The sequence below is a fragment of the Rutidosis leptorrhynchoides genome, chromosome 1 (genome assembly GCF_046630445.1).
Source record: "Rutidosis leptorrhynchoides isolate AG116_Rl617_1_P2 chromosome 1, CSIRO_AGI_Rlap_v1, whole genome shotgun sequence".
In the NCBI taxonomy this organism is placed as follows: domain Eukaryota; kingdom Viridiplantae; phylum Streptophyta; class Magnoliopsida; order Asterales; family Asteraceae; genus Rutidosis; species Rutidosis leptorrhynchoides.
In genome coordinates this window covers 396,330,271-396,341,216 of record NC_092333.1, presented here as the reverse complement: position 1 = coordinate 396,341,216, position 10,946 = coordinate 396,330,271, and the positions used below count along the sequence as shown (strand labels likewise).

At 34.2% G+C, this 10,946-nt stretch overlaps 1 non-coding gene across 1 annotated transcript; it reads left to right on the top strand.

Moving 5' to 3' along the window:
- Positions 1 to 542: 542 nt before the first annotated feature.
- On the top strand, positions 543 to 649 carry LOC139887222 (small nucleolar RNA R71). The gene has a single exon (XR_011773061.1). It is a non-coding gene; the product is annotated as a small nucleolar RNA R71 (small nucleolar RNA).
- The last annotated feature ends 10,297 nt before the right edge of the window (positions 650 to 10,946 follow it).

Here is a 10,946-nt window from a genome sequence, read left to right as displayed (position 1 = left end):
TAGGACTTTGCTGATTGTAAGTATTATTGGATACTTGTTGATTGCTTGGACCTTGTTGGTTGTTGTATGGAACATTTCGGTTATAGTTCTGGTTTTGATTGTAGATTGGTCTTGGCGGTTGATAATTATTCTGATAATTATTTCCAGGCCTTTGGTTTATGTATGAAACATTCTCTCTTTGTTCCATTGTTAGTTCAATACTGAGACAATCTTTTGTCAAATGTGGTCCTCCACACTGCTCACAACTAATTCTTATTGAGTGAATATCCTTAGTTATCTTTTCCATTCGTCTCTCGACAGCATCTATCTTTGTAGAAATGGAATCAAAGTCATGGCTAGAATCGGCTCTAGCTGCTTTAGATGATCTAACGATATCTTTTTCTTGGTGCCACTCATGTAAGTGGGAAGCAGTGTTATCAATAATTTTGTAAGCATCAGTTGCGGTTTTCTTCATAATGGAACCACCAGCTGCTATATCGATATCTTTTCTTGTAGTGATGTCGCATCCTTGGTAGAATATTTGTACTATTTGACAAGTGTCTAAACCATGTTGCGGACATCCTCTTAATAACTTTCCAAATCTTGTCCATGCTTCATATAGAGTTTCATTTGGCTTTTGTGTGAACGTAACAATTTCTCCTTGAAGTCTCACGGCTTTAGATGCCGGAAAGAATTGTTTAAGAAAATTTTCAACTAAGACGTCCCATGTATCAATCGCCCCTTCAGGTAACGATTCTAACCAATCTTTGGCTTCTCCCTTTAAAGTCCAGGGAAATAACATGAGATATATCTGTTCATCCTCAACTTCTCGAATTTTAAATAAAGTACAGATCCTATTAAAGGTACGAAGATGTTCGTTTGGATCTTCCTTCAGCGCACCACTAAATTGGCATTGATTAGTTACCATGTGTAGGATTTGTCCCTTAATTTCATAATCTGGCGCATTAATGTCTGGTTGAGTAATTACGTGACCTTGGCCAGTGTGTTTAGCTCTCATTCGATCTTCCATACTTAGAGGTTTCAGATGTTCCATGATTGAATTTGTTGAATCTGAATCACTAGAGGATTCTGATTTAATGGGTTGTTCCTCGATAATCTCTGTTTGAATGATTGGTGGTTCCGGAGGAAAGATTAGTTGTTCAGGATCTCGGAATTGTCCCTGAATATCCTCCGGATTCTCAATTGTGAGGTCGGGTTCAAAAAATGGATTATCAGAAATTTGAATTGGAGTACTTGGTTGACTGGATGACGATTCTAAAGAAAAATCAACGGCGACAATATTAGCTAGATGTCTTGATCGAGTTACAGGTGGTGAACGTACAAACGGTGGTGAACGTTTTGCTCGGTGCATTCACTGAATATCCTAATAGTTATAAAAATAAAAATTATATAAGTTATCAAATTAATAGACTTTTCTGCTTTTGCCCACATTTCGAATAGCCAATAGATGCAGCATGGAGCCAGAACCCTTTAAATTGGAAGCTCACAACTCAGCCACTAACAAATCCAACTATTAATACGAAACAGAAAATTTAGGATGTCTATCAATTTAACCACTTAAAATAATTTTTTCGTTGAAATTTAAAGAAATTTAGAGAAGAAATAGAAAATTCTATATTCTAAAACTAGATCATCGAAAAAAATAAGAAAGAAAAAGAGCGCGTCGAAAAACGTCGAAAAATAAAAGGCGTCGAAAAATAAAAATAAGAAAGTAGCGCGTCGAAACTTAAAAAGGAACTAAAAACTAAGAATTAAAAGTTACGTCTAAAAATATTAAAGCTTAAAAGAAAAACTATATCCAAAATGGCAATAACTTAAAAAGGTACTAAAATCTTAAAACGGTGTCGCAAAATTCTAAAGCACTTAAATTTTAGTCTAAAGAAAAAGCACTTAAGGGATTTTACGGCAAAGCCTAAAAATCTAGAAATAAAAATAACTATGGCAAAAACTATGAATTAAAAGTAAATACGAGCGAAAAATACAAATATTACGCTAAAACGAACAAAAAGATACAAAATATAAAAATAAACTTAAAGTTGTAAAAAGTACAATTTTATAAAAATATTATTTTTATATTATTTATTTTATAAAAGTATTAATTTTATATATTTATACAACTAATTAAACTAAATAATACAAATTAAATAAAACTTAAAATTAAATAATTAAATACATAACCCTAATTAGGGTTTTAATTAAATAATAATTATAATTATTACACCGTAATTATTACAGGAATCAGTCAACAGTGACATGTCAGGTATGTTCATGCGATCGCATGAATTTTAGCCTTCGGGCTCATGCGGTCGCAGGAGCTAGGGTTTCGGGCTAGTATATGGGCTGCTACAGTACCAGGCCGAATGTTTTTATTATATTTTTTTTTCTGTTTTCTGTTTTAGATTAAATAAAATATAAATAACTTAAATAAAAATTTAATTTTAAAAACTAATATAAAAATACTTTTATAAATTTTTAATAACTATTAACAACAAATATATAGATTTTTTTCTTTTTATATTTTTGTATTAAAACGTATTTTTACAAAAACGTATTTTTACAAAAGTAAACTAAAAATCTTTTTTTATATATATAGCATTTCGCTTCCGGCGTTTGACTGTCCCCAGCACCGGCGCCAAAAATACTTGATGTTATGCGAAGGGGTATAAAATACTATTAATTTTTACAAGAAAATACTATTAAATACGATACAATTTTACACAAGTGATTTATTTATTTATAGAGTGGATATACCTAAACCTTTCTACAACACTTATAGGCAGTGTACCTAATCGTACAGTAGTGTAGTTTTTAGTAAGTCCGGTTCGTTCCACAGGGATCTTTAGCCAAGCTTAATGCTATATTTTTAACTTATAATTGTAAAAATACATATATATATATATATGTAGTATTATTATTATAAAAGGGGGTTTTTACCGTTTAATGACCGGTTTGTGGATTTTTAAAACTTTAGTCGCAGTTAAAACCTAATGTAAAATATTAAAAATAAATATAACTTAATTTTAAGTGTAAAGTAAATAACGATAATGAAATTGCGATAAATAAAAGTGCAATAAATAAAATAACGATAATTAAAGAGTACGATAATTAAAAGTGCAATTAAATACAATGACAGTAAATAAAAGTGCGATAATTAAAAGTGCAATTAAATATGAAATAAAGAAATTATGCTTATTTAAACTTCCGTAATCATGATGTTTGACGTGTTGATTTTAGTTTATTCCCATGAGTTAATTGTCCTTTGTCCTGGATTATTTAATATGTCCATCTGGTTTTTGTCCATAACAGTCCATCAGTCATAAATATAAAGTGCGAGTGTCCTCGTCAAATTATCCTTATATCCGAAGTCAAATATTCCAACTAATTGGGGACTTAAACTGTAACAAGGTTTTAATACTTTGTTTAATAATTACACCAGGATATCGACTGCGTGTAACCCAAGGTTTTAATACTTTGTTAACCATTACGCCAAGTATCCTTGTATATAATTTCACCCTTGTTTTAATAAGTCTATTAACTATTAATCCATTCCCATGTCCGGTTAAATGAAAGAATATTCGTACATATAAATATCCAGCCCATCGTGTCCGATCGAGTGTATATGGTTATTTATAGGTACGTCCAATCGTAAATCTTTATATTAAATTAACAAACTATCATTTAATTAAACAAATATAAAGTCCATTGATAGCCCATAGTCTAATTTCCACAAGTGTCGTTCTTTTGTCCAAACCTCAATTATGGTATAAAGCCCAATTACCCCGTCTTAATATTTTAGCCCAACATCATGATTACTTCGTCTTAAATAAGCATAATAATAACTTAGCTACGAGACATTAAATTAAAAAGGTTGAACATAACTTACAATGATTAAAAATAGCGTAGCGTTACACGGACAGAATTTCGACTTACACCCTTACAACATTCGCTAACATACCCTTATTATTAGAATTTAAATTTAAAATTAAAATTAAAATTAAAATATAATATATATATATATATATATATATATATATATATATATATATATATATATATATATACGTTGAATGATGGAAGAGAAAAAGATGATATTTATTCGAACAAAAACTGCGAAATTTATAGATGTGGCCAATATTTCAGGGCCATGCGATCGCATGGCTTTGATGCCTGATTTCCATGCGATCGCATGGAGGTAGGTATTAGCTCACACTCATTTGTTTTCTTGTTTGCCGATGTTTATATTATATAATATAATATATATATTAATTTTAAGAATTAATTATATATTATATTATATTCATATGCATAGTTGACTTGTAATTTTAGGTCCGTTGCGTCGAGCGTTGAGAGTTGACTTTGGTCCCAGTTCCCGATTTTTGAACGTCCTTGCGTCTAATTTAATATCTTGTACTTTGCGTTTCGCGTCTTGTACTCTTGTAATTTTGAGACGTTTCTCATCAATAATTGGAACCACTTTGATTGTATTTTGTATTTTTGAGCTTTTTGGTCGTTTGCGTCTTCAATTCGTCGAATCTGTCTTTTGTCTCCACCTTTTATTATTTAAACGAATATCACTTGTAAATAGAACAATTGCAACTAAAAGCTTGTCTTTCTTGAGGGATAATGCTATGAAATATATGTTCGTTTTTAGCATTATCAGTTAAAAAGGGAAACAAATACATATACATAATATATATATATATATATATATATATATATATATATACAAAAAAAATTTATTATATATATATACATATATACATACGGATATATATAAAAAAATATATATATATAAACTATATATATACATATACACACACACATATACATACATAAACCCTAAACACTATTTAATACTACTTAAACCCTAAACATTAATTATATAACCCTAATTATATAATAATCATTACCTAATTATTTAATCATTAAATCTAATCATTTTTTTACTAAACCCTAAATCTAATACTACTTAAATACTATTTAAAACATTTAATACTACTGAACCCTAATACTACTTACTACATACTACAACTTATACACTTATACTACTACTAACACTTATAATGTACTACTTATATTATAATACTTATATTATAAGATTATAACATACACGATAATGTGAAATTACTCGAACGTCAACGCTACTTAAGGCCTAGGGTGATCCTTGGTACCATTATGGGATGCGTGTGGATCTCGAATGCCAAGACTTAGATTCTGGTCAAGAAATCCTAGACCAACCGGTAACAATTGATCATTCAAGTGACTCGGCGGTGGCATAGGTGTTTGGGTATGGTGCACAATATCAAACCCGACTATAGTGATCATACACTCACTAAGTGAACAACACTTAGTCACTTACACACTTAACAAGTGGTGGACTTATTAAGGACAACTCATGAGTATTCAACACTAACTTACTAAACATAGAAACTTACTAAAAATGGAAAACTTACTAAGAATGGGAACTTAGTAAAACAAACTACACTTAAACACTTGCATACTTAACTTAAACTTGGGCAAACATTTAACTACTCTTAAATGTCATTAGATTGACTTTCTGCTCACATTCATCCAACTCTTCTATTTCGAAGAATAACAGACTCTTCTCCTAGTTACTAAGGTGAACTTCATAGCCCCACTTTATTTTGTGTACAACTTATTTAACCTATTGGGGTGAGACACATGCTACTTTTAATATTTACAATTTAGACACAAGTACCAACTATTAAACTGTGCTATACCTGGCTATGTCCTGCAAGTCCCCACTGTGATATTTTTAATTGCTTTTACATAACGCATGCTTAGTTATTGGGGGTAGGCCTATCGGGAGTAACGTCCCCGATACATTTGACTAAGTCATTATATTACTTAATAATGATTCAAATTGACAAGGATGGTACAACTTGTCATGGGGCAAACTTTGAAACTATTTAGTCTAAATATCACAAACTTGGCACTACTTTTAGATCCCTATGAGATCTACTCTTATAAATAAAAATCTTGTGGTCTAAACAACGGTCAACGATTTTGTTAAACCTATGAACTTCACTCAACCTTTTTGGTTGACACTTTAGCATGTTTTGTCTCAGGTTACTATTGATCAGCTTACTCTTATCTATGTGATGCTACTTGGACTCTAGGAGTTGAAGAAAGAGTCACATTTATTATTTATGCATTTATTTACATTCTTGTAATTTCAATTCTTGTAACGAAATTCTATTTTCTGCTGCGTACTCAATAAAGTTTTTTTTTATCATATAGTGTTATTCTCATAATATAATATGTTGGTATTTTTGATATTAATGTCACATTCACCCATGCCCTAATTAGGGGTGTGATAAATTGGTATCAGAGCATAACCAGGCTATTATAGAGAACCAGAATTGCATCTTTATGTGTGCCTTACTTGCTAGCTAGGGTGCCTTAGCAATCTAGGAAACTATAACCTTTCCTTCCTTAGACTTAAAGCACTTAGGATTGCCTTATAATCTTAACAACTTTGCTTTAATAATCTTGGCTAAAATTTCTAATCAAAGTCTATTTCCTAATGTTAGGATGTTAAGCGTTAATCAACCAAACAAAATAACTCTCTTCAAACCATCTGAAGTAATGGCTCACTTTAAACCTGCCACCGAAGAAGATATTGGATATTCTTCAACTGCAATACCAGTCCGAAGCCCTCTTTATGGTCCTAACTCACCACCATTGAACTACAGTCCAAACACTCTCCAAGATTCATCTAAGTCTCCCGAATACCGCCCGACTCCAAGATCGAAAAGTAAAGGGAAATGCCCTGCTAATTTTGAAAAAGAAGGCCCGTCTAAGAAAAGAGCCCGATCTCCTTCCTACGATGACTATAACGCTATGCGTGAAATCACGAATCTGCGAAAAACTACCAAGAAGAACATTGATTGCTTGCTTCGCCATGTTGCAAGGGTCGAGGTTCGAATGGATGAAAAAGACCTAGCGATCAAGAAACTATTGGAGGAAAATGCGGAGTTAAAGAAGGAGATAAAGTTGGTGAAATATGAAAGTGAAAAAAGTGCCCGATGGGGGAAGCAATCTCTTGCTTATCTGAGGGAAGATGTCGACTTTAGATTAAAGATGGAGGAAAACCGTGTCAAACACCAACTTGCTCTAAGAGACTACGAATGCAATGTAGTCAATAGTAGTGTTACTAATCTCTATGATAATCTCGAGTTCCTTTATGAGAAGCAAAAGGCGAAGAACGAGAAAGTCGAGAAGTTTATGAAGGAGGCTGTGAAGAAGAAGTGAACCCGAAATTTGTTTTGTTTTGTTTTATTTTTCCATTCTTTTATTTCCTAATTATGTAAAGGCTTTTCCTAAGACTATTTCTATATTCAACTCGTGTAGTAAAAAAGCTTATTTAATGCCTCGTTTCTAATAATATAAAGTGTTCTATATATATCATGTTGATATCAATACTTTATCTTTATCATACTTGTAATTGCTCAAACTTATAACTTGTCAACTTATCAAAATTATGTTCACTTTTATGTAGTGAAGTATCATGGCTCGCACACCTACTGTTAACAACATTGTGTTGACCAATGAGCAATTTCAACAGTTACTTGCTGTCGCCCAAGGCAACGTCCAACCTAATCATGTTAACAATCAACCAAAACCTTGTTCTTACAAGGACTTTATGAACTGCAATCCTCCCGCTTTCAAGGGTAGTGAAGAGGTCGTTGAACTAGTCTGATGGTTTGAAAAACTAGAGTCCATCTTCTGTGTCTGCAACTGCGGGGGCAATGATCGAGTTAAATATGCCACTAGTTCATTAGCTGGCAATGCTATGACTTGGTGGACCGCTCATACTAAGTCTGTGGGAATCGATAATGCTAATGCAACCCCATGGGATGAACTTAAAGGCATGATAGTTAATAAGTTTTGTCCTAGAAGTCAAGTCCAAAAGCTTGAAGCCAAGTTCTGGGAACTTAAAGTTAAGGGTACCGACATTGAAAGCTACACTAATCATTTTCTTGAGCTTTCTACTTTGTGTCCCGAAATGTTTCCTACTGAGCCGGGAAGGATCGAAAGGTTCATTGAAGGTCTCCCTGAGGATGTTCAGGGAAATGTTATCGCTGCTGAGAAAGTTACACTTGATGTCGTGATTCTCATGGATCAAAATCTGATGATGGCCAAAAGAAGAAGAGCTTTGGCTAGTAAGCAAGTTGATACTAAGAGTAGTGATGGTAAAAGGAAATTTGAGCCATCTCAGGGTTCAAACCAGAATATTGCTAAGAAGCCTATTGTGCTCGTTGTGAAAGGCACCACCCAGGGCGGTGCACTGCTACTTGTTCTTTATGTAAATAGGTGAGAGATGTAGCTAAGACTTGTAAGACTCCTCTGAAATATAAAGATATCGTTCCTGCTAAAGCTCCTCCTACTTGTTAAACCTACGAAGAGAAGGGGCATATTAGTCCTCACTGCCCGAAGAAGAAAGATACCCCTACTACTGGAGCCAATACCACCAATGCGAAGAGCTGTGCGTTTATCATAACGGCTGAGGAAGCCTGTGAGGAAGATGAAGTCATTACGAGTACATTTCTTGTCAATAATTGCTACGCAACCATTTTATTCGATACGGGTGCCGATAAGAGTTACGTGTTTAGTGAATTTTGTACCTTATTCACCGAGAGACCACAACCCCTAGAAACTAAACGACTAGTAGAGGTAGCAAACAGAAAAGTTATGAAAGTTGATCACATCTATAAAAACTGTTATCTAAAACTAGTCGACCAAGAATTTAAGATTGACCTTTTGCCGGTTGAGTTAGCAAGTTTCAGTGTCGTAGTCGGAATGGACTGGTTACGTCCATTACATGCTGCAATCTTGTGTTTCGATAAGACTGTTAACATTCCGTTGGGAAATGGAGAGACTCTCGTCATTTCTTGCATCAAAACCCGTAAATACCTTATGAACGGTTATCCCGCGATATTGGCCCATGTTAAGATAATGGAACCGAAGGAAAAGCTTATAGATGACGTGCCAGTGGTTAGAGATTATCCCGAGGTATTTCCTGAAGATCTTCCTGGTCTTTCACCTCCTCGACAAGTCGAATTTCAGATTGATTTATCTCCTGGTGCTGTACCTATTGCCAAAGCACCATATCATTTAGCACCTTCCGAAATGAAGGAACTTTCCCACCAACTCCAAGAACTATTGGATAAAGGTTTCATTCGTCCAAGCTCGTCCCCTTAGGGAGCTCCTATTCTATTCGTTAAAAAGAAAGATGGTACGTTGAGGATGTATATTGACTACCGCAAACTCAACAAGCTTACTATCAAGAACCGTTATCCATTACCGCGTATTGATGATCTATTTGACTAACTTCAAGGGTCAAGTGTTTATTCAAAAATTGATCTGAGGTCCGGTTATCACTAACTTAGAGTCAAGGAATCCGATATTCCTAAGACTGCTTTTCATAATCGTTATGGGCACTATGAATTTTGTGTCATGCCTTTTGGTTTAACTAATGCTCCTGTCGTGTTCATGGATCTTATGAATCGTGTCTGCAGACCATATCTCGACAAATTTGTCATTGTTTTCATTGACGACATCTTAATCTACTCAAAGGGTGAGAAAGAACATGAGCATTATTTGCGCATGATTCTTGAACTCTTACGAAAGGAACAACCCTACGCTAAGTTTTCAAAGTGCGAGTTTTGGCTCAAAACCGTACAATTCCTAGGACATGTTGTTGATAGTAATGGAATACATGTCGATCCAGCTAAGATTACCGCTATTCAGAACTGGGAGATACCAAGCATATTCGTCAATTTTTAGAACTTGCCGGTTATTATCGAAGATTCATAAAAGATTTTTCCCTCCTTGCTAAACCCCTTACAAAGTTAACTCTCAAAGGAAAGAAGTTTGAGTGGTCCGAAGAACAGGAATCTGCTTTCAAGATTCTGAAGGATAAATTGACTACAGCCCCGATTTTATCTTTACCTGAAGGCCCTGAGGATTTTGTTGTTTACTGCGATGCCTCAAAGCAAGGCTTTGGTTGTGTTTTAATGCAACATGAAAAGGTTATTGCCTATGCATCTATACAGTTGAAGAAACATGAGAAGAACACTACCACACATGATCTAGAATTAGGAGCCGTAGTATTTGCACTAAAGATGTGGAGACATTACCTCTATGGGGTTAGAATCACGGTGTATACTGATCATAAAAGTCTTCAACATATCTTTGACCAGAAGCAATTAAACATGAGACAAAGACGATGGCTCGAGTTATTGAATGATTATGACTATGAGCTAAAATACCATCCTGGCAAGGCGAATGTAGTTTCCGATGCCCTTAGTCGAAAATACAATGTTAGACGTGTTCATGCTTTAAACCTGAAAATCAAATCGAATCTTATATCACGAATCTGTGAAGCTCAACTTGAAGCTATTAAACCAACACTTATCGAAGGTGAAGGACCTATCGGTTTTGAGAACCAACTCCAAGTGAAAGCTAATGATACACGGTACTTTGGTAACAGAATTTGGGTTCCTCGCTTCGGTAATCTCCGTGATCTAGTCTTGGATGAAGCTCATCAGACTAGATATTCTATTCACCCGGATTCAAGTAAGATGTATCACGATGTGAAGGAATTCTACTGGTGGCCTAACATGAAAGCCGACATTGCTACTTATGTTAGTAAGTGTCTCACTTGTTTAAAAGTCAAGGCTAAACATCAAAAGCCTTCTGGTCTGTTAACACAACCCGATATCCCATAGTGGAAGTGGGAATGTATCACTGTGGATTTCGTTACTAATTTGCCTAAGACTTCAAACGGTAACAATACTATTTGGGTCATAGTTGATCATCTTACTAAATCTGCACATTTCTTACCGACCAAGGAAACCAACAAAATGGAGAAATTATCACAACTCTATATTAAAGAAATTATCTCAATTCATGGAGTTCCT